This window comes from Herpailurus yagouaroundi, unplaced genomic scaffold (genome assembly GCF_014898765.1).
Source record: "Herpailurus yagouaroundi ecotype Mexico unplaced genomic scaffold, PumYag 185, whole genome shotgun sequence".
Lineage (NCBI taxonomy): Eukaryota > Metazoa > Chordata > Mammalia > Carnivora > Felidae > Herpailurus > Herpailurus yagouaroundi.
Window position 1 is genome coordinate 7,171,899 of NW_024412416.1, and position 12,781 is coordinate 7,184,679.

At 53.9% G+C, this 12,781-nt stretch overlaps 1 protein-coding gene across 1 annotated transcript in view; it reads left to right on the top strand.

Annotated features, from left to right (window-relative positions):
* The window catches only part of DET1 (DET1 partner of COP1 E3 ubiquitin ligase), a 57,472-nt gene that overhangs the window by 43,507 nt on the left and 1,184 nt on the right, over positions 1-12,781 (top strand). The window lies entirely within an intron of this gene.

The following is a 12,781-nucleotide window of genomic DNA, read 5'->3' on the forward strand; positions in this document are numbered from 1 at the left end:
AAAAAAAAAAAAAAAAAAAAAAAAAAAGAAAGTAGGATGTGAATCTCCAGTGATGGACCCAGAGTCCGTAACTGGAGTGAACCATCTCTGCTGGCCTGCTCTCGGCTCTCCTCTCTTCCCCGGCCTCTGTGCCTCCTCCAGCTTGGGTCTGCTGATTTCATTTGTTTTGTCTGCCCTTGTGTTTCCTGCCTCATTTCACAGAGGGGTTGAAGCAGCTGTCAAAAATGCTTTCAAAACAATAGGACAATAAATATTTGCATAACTCGGGGCCAGAAGAATGCGAGGGGGAAGCCGCCAGAGGTGTGTGTGGAATGCTAGGACCCCTTAGGGACCCCTTTCCAGATCACCGCTTCTTACACTGTAAAGCTTAGAATGAATGACATGCTGGGCATAAGTTTTAGTATGACATTAGCAGTCGATTCGTTCAGTAAATATTTGTAAAGTACCTACTTAAAAAACCACCCCCCACCTTCTAAATTCTTTTGTCACATTTTGGAAACATTGCTGTGGTGCCCTTTCCGAACCAGACACTGGCGAGTGTTTTGAATCCCAGGTAACACTGTGGCATCCACTCCTGAGTGTTATTGTTCATCTAGTTGGTAATCCAGAGTCTTTCTACTTCTTGTTTGGAAATGTTTCTCCAGGAGCATTCTAGAAAACCACTTTTTTAAAAAAACCCACTTTATGTGATGCTCTCCAACGATTCTCATGGCATCTTTCTGGAAAGCAGCTCAGTCAGCATCCGGGTGGTACTGCTCAGCAGTGTGGAGCCGGTCGGGGCAGCCCCCCGGGAACTGAGGTAGAGGCCAGCCCCCCACCCAGATGCTGGCTTAGTGGCCTTTGTTCGGTGAGTGGCTGTTGAGTACTCCTTACGTGCGCGCTCGCTCTTCTACCCTGGGTCCCCCCAAATCCACAAACCCTTGCATTCACGGAGTTACATTCCTGCCCATGAAGCAGAATCTAAACAGGAAAACTAAAACCAGAGACATCATCTGGTTTAAGGTTTAAAAAGATGACTCTGGCTGGGGTGGCACATGGGTTATGCTTGAGGGAAGGGGTGATGGGAAACAGGGAGGCCAATCGGGAGGCCAAGACCGCGGGCCGGGCAAGAGCAGGGTGGTAGCAGACATGGGGAGAAGCGGTCAGAATGGGGTCTGTTTCGGAGGTAAGGCCACCGGGACCAGCTGATGGTTTGGCGTGGGCGTGAGGAAAAGGAAGCAAGGATGCGCCCAAAGATTTTTGGCCTGAAGTGGGCCCGCGGTGCATCAGGTACCTTAGGTAAGACAAGGAGAGGGAAAGAGTTTTATTTTGGCCATGTGAGGTCAAGATGTCATTTCAGTGAAAAGAAAAAAAAAAGATCTATAATTTTCTGAGTGGTCTGGACATGCAGGAACAGAGGGGATGGTCCCAAAGGGATAGGCTGTCCCACGCGGTGCTGCCTCGATCAGGGCAACCCGGGCTCTTCTGGATCACCCCCCACCCACGGCAGCTCGTCTTGCACATTCATTCATTCACTTGGCACATGCAACACATGTTTATTGAGTGCTGTGCTGTGTGTTTTCCACTTGCCCCTCAAAGCCACATGTTTATGACAATCTAAACGGACATCATGTCCACTTCTGTTGTTCCATTTAGTATTTTAACTTTTGTTTTTTTAATGTTTGTTTATTCTTGAGAGAGAGAAACAGAGCGCTAGCGGGGGCGGGGGGCAGAGAGGGAGACACAGAATCCGAGCAGGTCGATGCTCCCAGCTGTCAGCACAGACCCCGACATGAAACTTGAACTCACGAACCACGAGATCGTGACCTGAGCCGAAGTTGGACGCTTAACTGACTGAACCACCCAGGCGCCCCTTAGTATTCTAACTTTTGAAGAAACAGGAAAGCCAGATGAATGAATGGATCTGTTTATAAAATATAATTAATAAGGCCCACGAGGCCAGGCCCCTGTGACCCGGGCTGGTGGGAGGCCACTCAGGCTGCCACCTTCCTCTGCTCCGGGATGTTGTCATGCCTCTGACAGAGCCCTGCTCAGAACCATCAGGTGCGCCCCAAACTCCTCTGCATGGCTTTCCTCTGGGTGGCCTCATCTCCATTTCAGTCCTTCCTGTCAGCATTCCCAGCCTGCCCCTGCCCCAGCACCCCACCCTGTGCCATCCTCTCTCAGGGGGCACCTGGCTGGCCAGCGCCCTTTCCCTGTTTCTCATCAGTTATTCTGCTGTTCTTTGTCCCCCCCGCCCAGTGATGCTCTCCGCCGTCACAGCTGCAGAGGTCCAGCTCAGAGCCACCTCCGAGCCTTCCTTCCCCAGTCACTGCCTGCTCCTCCTCCCAGCCCCAGCCGGCAGGCCCGCTTTCTCCCCTGTGCTTCTGCAGTGCCGGTCCTTTGACGACCGGAAACCCCAGTCCCACCAGGAAGCACCACTGACCCGTGCCTGGGAAGCTAGACTCCTTCGGTCACAAGGTATGGAGGAAGCAGGCAGCTGTGTCCCCATCACTCACGGGGCTCTGTGCACAGTAGAGACTGCTGGCTGTGATCCTCGAGGTTCCCGAGTGTGTCTGACTCACCTTTGTGGCCCCCACTCACCTGGCCTGGTCCCGCTTGTGCAGGACAGTAAGGGGGCTACTTCCTGCTGCCTTGGAATTGCGATAAAGGCCCGCAGCTGAGCACAGTAGATGCCAGGTTCCCTCACAGTCTGCAGCTGTGCCCTTCAGCAGGCCAGGGGTCCGGTTACTGCAAAGGCATTGTTACCAGGAACTTGCTCGAAAGGCAGACTCTTGGGCCTTATCCAAGACCGACAGAATCAGAACCTGCATTTTAACAAGGGTCTCCTGGAGAGTTATGCGCACAGTCCTGGAGGAGGACCAGTCACATCCACGTGGGATGTAATAAAAGATAGCAGAACCAACCCAATAACTGTCCCCCCCATCCAGGCAAAGGAAGAGATTAGAAATTTGAAAAAGTACAGTCACAGGAAACAGAAACTACTCTGGCTGCTCTAAGTTGAAAAGGATTTGTTATTGGAAATTAGGTGTTTACAGTGCCTTTGGAAGCGCCCAGGCGTGGGTGACCTCAGACCACTGTCTCTCCTTGACTTAAGGATGGGGACCCCGCCCCTGCCACACCACCCCTCAACACCTGCAGAACTGGAAAACGTCTAGTATCTCCCTAACCAAAGCAGCGGGGAGGGGATGGCCTCATCTTCCTTCCATAGGAGGCTGGGTGCTGAGATGGTGGGAGAGGTCAGTCACGGAGTGCACATGCTTGTCGCTGAAGCAGTCGTGTTGGGGTTCTCTGGAGAGCAGACTCTGTGACAGCCCTGGGTACAAACTGTTCATTAGGGAGCGGCCCAGCATCGAGGCCTGTGGAAGGGAGGGGAGGAGCAGGGTCGAGCAGAGGTGGTGCAGGCCCCACAGCCTGGAGCTGAGGGGGCCAGGTGCACACTCGCTCACTCGTGTCAGATAGGTCGTTGTGGGTGGATGTGCCTTTGGAAGGGTGTGACTGGTTCAGGGCAGCTCTCTGCAGGCGACCCTGAGGCTGATGGAGCTCCTGGCAGCTGGGCAACCCCCTTCCTTGAGGGGGTCTGGACAGCACAACTCCATGCCCACCATGGGCCCAGGGCTGAGGTCCCTGCATCGGTGGCTGGGTGGATGGGACTGGTCTCCAGAGAGCCCCCATGGACCTGTACAAGCGCCAGCCTGTCCTATGGAGGTGTGAATGCTAGCGTCGGCCAAGAGAGCCCCAGACAGGAGGACAAGGCACTCTCCAAGCCCCTCGCCCCCACGTTGCATTCCCCTCAACCCTGTGCTCGGGGGAGTGGAGACAGGCTGCAGACACAGGGTGGAGAGTGGGGGAGAAGCTCTGGGCTGCCATGAGGTTGAAGTTTTGTTATGGGTTGGGCTGGACTTTGAGTCTCTGAAAGGGAGTGGTAACTATCCAAATGGAACTTACTCTTTTTTTGTTTTTCAGTTTTATTTTTATTTATTTTTTAGAGACAGCGAGCAAGCAGGGGAGGGGCAGAGAGCAAGAGACAGAGAAAATCCCAAGCCGGCTCAGCACTGTCAGCACAGAGCCCAATGTGGGGCTCGAACCCATGACCGTGAGATGATGACCCAAACCCAAGTCAAGAGTTGGATGCCTGACTGAGCCGCCCAGGTGCCCCCAAATGGGACTTATTCTTACAATTAAATAGGGGATGGGGACTAAGGAGGGCACTTGTCGTGATGAGCACCGGCTGATGTATGGAAGTGCCGAATCTCCATATTGTACACCTGAACTAATATTACTGTATGCCAACTAAAAAAAAAAAAAAAAAAAAAAGTAACCAGGAAGCCATGGAATCTTCCTGCGATGGGGTTCAGGGCTATAGAAAAGGAGGTCTGACATAGTCGATTTGAGGCAGTGATGGGAGAAAAAGGAAACCGGACCCTGTTAGACTCCATCCAAGTCCAGCCCGTTCCTGAACCTGTCCCTCACCCAGGGCCTGCACAGAGCTGGCCATGTCCTTGGGGGGTCTGGAGGGTGGGTGGGCCTGCACTCTGTGGGTATTGCATCCTGGGAGGTCCTGGAGCCCACTTGGTGACCCAGTTTCCTGCCTCTAGCCAGAGCGACTGAGCTCTGATTATGGGGGTGTGAGGGCTCTAAATGACCGCAAAGTACTTTTCAATCAGACGGGAAATAGGCGAGAAATGCATTTCGGTTAGTGCCCCAATTATCCCAATCCCAGCAGGACAAAAACATGTGCCTGCTCCCAGGGACAGTTGTCAGGATCCCCTGACTGTCCTTCCTCCCCCAGAAGCAGCTTTGTCTTCAGCTCGCACGACCGAGGGGCTAGAGATGGGTCATCCCAATGGCTGAGGCTCATTTTCAGAGGGCCCGGGAAGTAGAGCCCGAGAAGGGAGCCCCTTCTGCCCCCCAGTGCAGGGCCCTCTTGGGGCCCATCTGTTCCTGGGTGCCTGTGAGGAGCTGGGGCCACTGCCACCCTCCAGGTCCCTTCCATGAGACATTACCGGTGGCAGCTCGGTGCTTCTCGGCCCTCTTTCACCTGGAAATAGCAGTTTTGCCTCCTGGACCTCTGTTGGATGAGCCCTGCCCGACAGTCTCAACTGCTGTTGTTTTCTACCGGATTCTCATCTCATTTCTAGGGAGAGAGTCCGCTCCTTGCCTCTACCAGCTTCTGGTGACCCCAGGTGGTCCTTGGCTGTGGCCGCATCTCTGCCAGTCTCTGTGTGGCCACCCAGCCTCCCCTCTTCTGTCTGTGCAATCAGACGCTGCCTCCATTTTATTTGTTTAATGTTTATTTTTGAGAGAGAGAGAGAGAGAGAGTCAGAGTTGGAGAAAGGAATATTGCTTTTATTTCAGAACAATCGTATGGAATATGGGGGCTGTAGTGGTGGTGAGAGACAGAACTCAATCAGGGGAGAGGCAGAGAGAGAGGGAGACACAGAATCCGAAGCAGGCTCCAGGCTCTGAGCTGTCAGCACAGAGCCCGACGCGGGGCTCGAACTCATGGACCATGAAATCGTGACCTGAGCTAAAGTTGGTCTCTTAACTGACTGAGCTGCCCAGGCGCCCCAACGCTGCCTCCATTTTATAAGGATACATGTGATCTCATTAGGGTCCATCCAGATAGGGTCATCTTCCCATGTTAAGATCCTTTGGCACATCTGTAAAGACCCTATTTGCATATAGGGTGACAAGTGTGGGTTCCAGGGTTGAGATCTGATACCTCTGGGGACCATGATGCAGCCCCCTGCAGCCTCCCTCTCTCACATTATGCTCTGAACAGTGTGCAGTTTATTGCAGGCTGTCATCTTCGCACTCTGCCCTTTGTTCATGCCATCCTCTGCTTGACACGTCCCCCTCACCCTCACCCCCAACATTTGCCTTCTCTTACTCTTCTTTTTTTCAACGTTTTTATTTTTATTTTTGAGATAGGGAGAGACAGAGCATGAACAGGGGAGGGTCAGAGAGAGGGAGACACAGAATCTGAAACAGGCTGCAGGCTCTGAGCTGTCAGCACAGAGCCCGACGCGGGGCTCGAACTTACGGACCGTGAGATCATGAGCTGAGCCGAAGTCAGATGCTTAACTGAGCCACCCAAGCGCCCCATGCCTTCTCTTACTCTTATCTTCAGCTCAGATGTCACCTCCTCTAGGAAGTGTTCCTTGATACCTACTGTCACACATGTGCTCACGCATGCATGTGCTTACACACACACACACACACACACACACACACACACACACAAACACACACACACACACAAACAGGTGCCCCTGTTCTGTGGTAGCACCAGTGGTATTACAATGGTCTTTTCCAGAATTTGTCTCTCTCACTAGCCTCAAAGCTGCTTAGGGCAGGTACCAGGTTTCAGGCATATTGTGTCTGAGTGTTGATAGATTTTCAAGGAAGGAAGGAGGGAAGAAAAACCCTTGAGGGATAGACTCTTGAGTCATTTGGCTTTTTAATTTAATTTTTGGCTGCAAGTTTTTAACAATCTGGCTTAATCTACAGTTGAGTAGATTTAAGGGAGCAGGAGGACAGGTGATTGGCTCCTACAGAACATTTTCTGATTAAAAAATCACGGGAAAAAAAAAAAGCTTTTAAAAAGTAATAATGATGATGGCAGCAAGCTGGACCCACACCTGTGTTCACCACCGTGTTCCCAGCCGGTGCCCACACTGCCCAGAGCCCACAGGAGGTGTGAGAGGGACACAGGCACCCTGGATGAGCACCTGCTGTATACAGTGGAGTACACGGTGGTCTTAGCAAATGCCCCTAACAGCCCTAGGAGGTGGAGAGGCTGAGGTTCAGACTGAGGCAGGGCTGGTCTCCAACGATCAAGCCCTTCCCACCTCAGCAGGCTGGAAGGGACGGGCAGCTGGAGGAGCCTGAAGGCCCCTGGGAGACAGGATTAGGGGGAGAAGGGCTAACTGCACTTCTGGGACACACAGTCAGGCCTCTGTCACACCCCAGAGGCTCTCCCCGTGTGGCCACCAGTGTGTCAGGACCTGGGCCTTCCATGAATGAGCTGTGGGCTCCTGGGATGCCGGAGCTGCGTCCCACTCACCCCCTCTTTGACCTGAGGGGGACCCTGAGGTCTGGAGGGGGTGGGGTGGGGAGTGTGGCCTGACAGCCTGTGTGCCGAGTCTGTGCTCATCTGGGTCTAGATGACATTTGTTCTGCCGGCCAGGGCCCCCTGGACACTAGGCTGCCCCTTCGTTGACATTTCGTTTCCGTTCAAGGGGATTACGCAAATCCATCGTGGTTAAGCCGCCACGGGGCACTATGGAAACAGAGCACTTTGCTCTGTCTGCCCCCTCCTTCCAGCCCAGCAATAATGACACCGAGGCCGGCTTCTCTGGCAAGACTTGTTATGCTAAATCGCAGAGCGTGTGCACAATTTAATTTGAACCCAGGCAGGCAGAGGGGAGAAGCCAGATTAATTACCTCAACACATTTCTGAGCCAAGTCAGATGTCTTCCCTCAAATACCGGACCACCTGCAGGATGGGGGTGGGGTGCGTTACAGGGTCCGAGTGGGTCAAAATATCCATTAATGATGTTGTGTGCGTACTTTAGCAGATAATTTATATATAATGTCTAACTTCGCAGCTTTTATACATTTTTTTTTTCCAACCAGTCCTTTATTTCTATTTTATTGTAGTTGGTTCATTAATTAATCTGAACAAGCACACTGGTTTCCCAGTTTCTCTCCCTACAGAGACACTGCCATTTTGGGGTCTGTCTTCTCAGGTTCTTAATGCATATACATTTACGTACACCTAGCCTGCCCTTAAAAAAAATTTTTTTTTTTTTTTTTGTTTTTCAACGTTTATTTATTTTTGGGACAGAGAGAGACAGAGCATGAACGGGGGAGGGGCAGAGAGAGAGGGAGACACAGAATCGGAAACAGGCTCCAGGCTCTGAGCCATCAGCCCAGAGCCTGACGCGGGGCTCGAACTCACGGACCGCGAGATCGTGACCTGGCTGAAGTCGGACGCTTAACCGACTGCGCCACCCAGGCGCCCCCAAAAAAAATTTTTTTTTTAATGTTTACTCATTTTTGAGAGACAGAGACAGACAGGCACGAGCAGGGGAGGGGCAGAGAGAAAGGGAGACACAGAATCCAAGACAGGCTCCAAGCTGTCAGCACAGAGCCCGACACAGGGCTCGAACCCGTGAACCGTGAGATCACGACCTGAGCCGAAGTCAGGTGCTCAACCGACTGAGCCACGCAGGAGCCCCATATCCTGCCCTTTTGTACAAAAATTAGTGACTATCCTATGCACACTGTCCCCTGGACCCTTTTATCTTTCACTCAGCGATACATGTTGGCTTGTTTCAGGGTTAACTCTCCATTATAATGGATGCACCGTGATGTCTTTTACTGGCCCGCTATTGATGCACATCTTGGTTGCAGTTTTTGGCCTTTACTCACAGTGCTTCAGGAAATCTGTATCTTTGCATATACTTGCCACACCCATGAACAGGCTCTAAACTGCACTGTCCAAGGTAGTAGGTACCACCAGCACGTTTCTATTCACGTGTCCGTTAATCCGAACTGAATAAAACCCCAAATTCAGCTCCTTGGTCATGCTACCCACATCTCAGGTTCTCAAGAGCCACATGGGGCCAGTAGCCAACAAGCCAGCGGGGAGGTGGAGCATTTGTATTGCACAGGGACAATGTTCTCTGGGACAGCGCCGCTAGCTCCCCAGGATGTATTCCTTGAAGGGAATTCTGAAGCCAAAGGTCTGTACATCCTAAGTGTTGACAGACACTGCCAAACTTCCTTCTGAAGAGGCTCTAGCTATTTCTAGTCCCCCCAGTAAGGGCTCAGAGAGGAATAGCGCTTTTATTTCACTTCAGAACAATTGTATGGCGTGTGGGGGCAGTGGTGGTGGGGTAGGTGGGGAGAAACATTACTTGTGTGCTGATTGCAAGGATATTCTGTTTCAGTTGCTGGTGACCAGTCAAGCATTGCTGTCCCCAACTTACAGTGGGCACGCCTGTCACAGGGAGCCCCACGCGGGCTGCCTCTCCCCTGAGGCCTGGCTTCCTGCCACCTTGCTGAGGGCTGCCTCTCCCCAGCTCCGAGCCACTTCCCTCTCCTCCCTGAGGTCCGGGGCGCCTCCACACCCCGACTCCTGGCCCGCCACTTCTCAGGGGAGAGTGCGGGTGTTCTGGCACGCTCCCTGTAGCCACGACACAGACGTTACCAGGATCCTCCGCCTCTCTCCTCACCTCCCACGCTCCCCCAGCCACTCTCCCTTTGGCGGACGGTGACCTCCGCGTTGCCAAATCCAGGTGGCTGTTGCCCGGTCCTCACCTGGCTAGAGCTCTGAGCCACAGCCTGCACTTTGTCCCTTGGCTCTCGAGACACCACACCTGCTGCCTCTCTGACCGCTCCCCCCCCCCCCCCCCCCCCAACCTGCTTTGCAGCCTTGTCCTCCTGGAGCATTTACAACTCTTACGACTCAGCCTCCTGCTTTCCTCATTCTCTGCTTTTTTCCTGGGCAGTCTCTGCCCCACCATGGCTTTGATTAGCATCATTTGGGGAAGGAAGGTCCTGTATTTTAACTCCCATTTCCTGCTTGCTGGTAAGACTGAGCATCTCTTCATGCTTTCTGACCTTTTATATTCCATGTAAAAGCAGGTTAGAAGCAAAGCAGACCTTGGACCCAGATTCTGTCCGTGCAGACCGGGGCTATGGTGGGTCCCTGTCCCTGCCTCCTCCAGGCATGACAGGCCCCTTCCATTTGCACCCCTCCCCCCCACCCGCACCCCAATCCCAGCGCGCAGCCTGCTTTCCGCTTCGGGACTCCCGCCACCCCTCCCTTTCCTCCCTGGCCCCCAGAGCTCCGCTCCCCCAACCCTGCACCTCACACATACAGCGGTGGCCACGGGAGGGGGTTGCTCTTCCTCTTCTCTGGGCCACTGGGCTTCGTTTAGGGACCTTTGCTCTCACAGCCTTCTTCTCGGTCCCCTTCCGACTTCCCTTTGTGGCTTCAGCTTTAAGACGGACAACTCTGTCTGCAGCTCATAGTTTCCTGCCTTAAACCTCTGGGATTCTTATTTCCAGTTGATCTTAGACGATGCCTACCTACCCAATTTCATCGCCTATAAACAGCGAGCGTTAAAGTTCCTAATGTTGGAGTTCCTTCTTGTCTCCTGCCTTCTCCATACCCACCTCCCCTTCTCCGCATCTGCTGGGCCTACCCTTTATTCTTGGTGTAGCCACAAGGTATTTGACTCCTTCCGTAAGCTTCTCCCTCCATTTGTCCTCCTATCCGGTCTGAACCCCGGGACCACCCCCTCCATGCCAACCAAGCTACACCCAGTAACCCGATGATCTCGGACCCCTCCACCTGGGCTGTGTTGCCTTGCCAGCTTTCCATCCTAAGGACACAGTCCGGTCCGGTGGCTTCTCTTGCTTGCCATCTCCCCCATAAAGCCCTCCCTTCCGCCCCTGAAACTGAGGGGGCCATTCTTACACTCAAACACCGAGGCCACTCATGCCTCTTTTCTGGAACTTCTTTCTGATTTGGCCCCGTGTCTGTCTAGCTTCCCCAGACTGTGAGCTTCATGCAGGACGGTCACGGCATTTCTGTTCCCCCGATGCCCAACCTGTTTGTGCAAAAAAAAAAAAAATAACCTATGTTTGCTTAATTCGGTTGAATGGGTAATTTCTGCTTGGGGCTGATACTACTCAGATTTAAAAAGCAGTGTGTCTATCCACTAGAGGAAAAACAAGTAGAGAAAAATAATAAGGGAGCCCAGGGGGAAGGTATATACGCATGTTTTGTGGGTTTTTTTGAATGGACGTGTCAGGGCAAGGTTGCAGGCAGAGGTAATTGGAGAATGGTTTCCCTTAACGTGCAGGGATGTTCTGCCAGCGTCCAGGTGCTCTAGCGTGAAGCAGGCTTATTTCGGCGGTGACGGTACATGTCAGTGTCAGGTGATGACCTCGGCTGGAAAAAGGGAAAACACTGGGTCTCTGCGGAAAGGAGAGAAGTCGTATTTGCCCTTCTGCCTGCTTGGGAGCAGAGAGGCTTCCGTGACGGAGCCGGTCCTGTGCCACCGGCTCGGAGGCGGTTGGGGCAAAACTGCAGGTGCCTCATAGAGAGTCCGGGGCCCTGCTGCCCGGAAACGAGGAAGTCGTCACACAAGCTGATGCCGACACTCTGCTGGTGCAGAGTGGGGACCCCCCCGCCCAGCTCTGCCTGTTCTCTGCCCCCGGGAAGGTGCGAGCACATGGCCCATCTGTGTTCTCAGGACCGTGGGGCCCGATGCTCGGAAGGGTTTGCAGCCGCAGGGGACGGGGCGGCCAGCAGTTCAGGTCAATGGTTAACTGCCTTACTAAGTCAGACTTGGGTGCACGCGCTTTAGTCTTCTCGGGGGTGGGGGGAGGGAGGGGTGGGGAGCAGGTCTTTGAGAGGTCAAGACCATACTACAGTTTAAGAGAGCACCGGAGCCTGGCCTGGCCTCACAGAGCCTGCACACCACGGCGTGCACGGAGCGCTCACACCAACGTGGCGTGCACCCTCCAGCATACCCTGACCGTGGGCTCTGGAGGCAGTGCCAGCCATCTGCTTCTGGACCCAAAACCATCGATCCTTTAGGGCCCCGGTGTCCTGTCTGTGCTTGCGGGCTCCCCTGGGTGTGATTTTCCTGTTCAAAGCCCCGCTGTGATTAAGAGAACGTTTTCCAAAAGTAGCGTACAGAGGACCGCTCTTCAGGAAGGATGGGGACCACCACTGTGGCCTGTGAGGCTGAGCCTCCGGGACCGAGGCTGCGTTCCCCGCAGCCAGGTTCTGGGAACCGTGCTTCCCCCTGCCCCTGGCAGCTGCGGGTGGGAGGGCTTCCGGCTCTTGCTAGAAGGGGAATGCGGCCGTGTTCGTTCCCTCAACCCCGCCCACACCTCTGTAGAGAACCTTCGTTAAACTTCTCTCTTAAACCTTTGCAACCATCTGTTTCTTGCTTGGGCCCTGCCTGATAAACCGTCTGACGGTCCTCTGCCCACCTGAATAAAGGCTAAACCCCGACAAATCACAGAGCCGTTCTCAAGGGCTGTGTGAGCGCTCGTGTTTTTTTCATGAATCCTGTTTACGTGCTTTTGCTGAGACAACAGAACACTTTCCAGCAACGGCCTTAACCCGACAAGCCTCCGGTTGGGTTTCTTCAGTCAAGGGTCACAAGTCAGCCTCAGGTCGTTCCGAGGACAGAAGAGAAGGCAGTGGGGAGACAGTTTTTCCTTCTAAACTCACGCCCAGCCTGTGGTCTTTCTCCCCTCTAACCCTGCATATCACAGGTGCTTTCCTGTTTGAGACAGCGCCTGTGGATGAAGTCCCAGGAGTTCAGGCAGAGGACACTGCTTGGCCGGCTGGGCCCGATGTGGGACTGCACGGCGCCCACCTCTCTGTGCTCGGCAGGCCCTTCCTGCAGCCTTGTTCACGTGGGAGAAACGGCATGTGTGGACGCTCTGGATGCTGGCCGGCTGTCCAGGGAGGCCGGGTCCCTCCTGCCGGGTCTCCAGACCCCTCACCCTCGGCTCCCGTGTGGTATTCCAGGGGGTGCAGAGCCCCAGGGTCTCTAGACCCCTCACCCTCAGCTCCCGCGTGGTATCCGGGGAGCCCAGAACCCATCAGCGAGCAGCCGGTCCTGCCTCGGGTTCCCAGGCTGAGCCCACTGGTGTCCACACCTTCTGGGCTCCCCACCAGTTCCTGCTCCTGCCCACCCCTCCACCCACCCGATTTTCTACAGAATCCCATCTTACACCC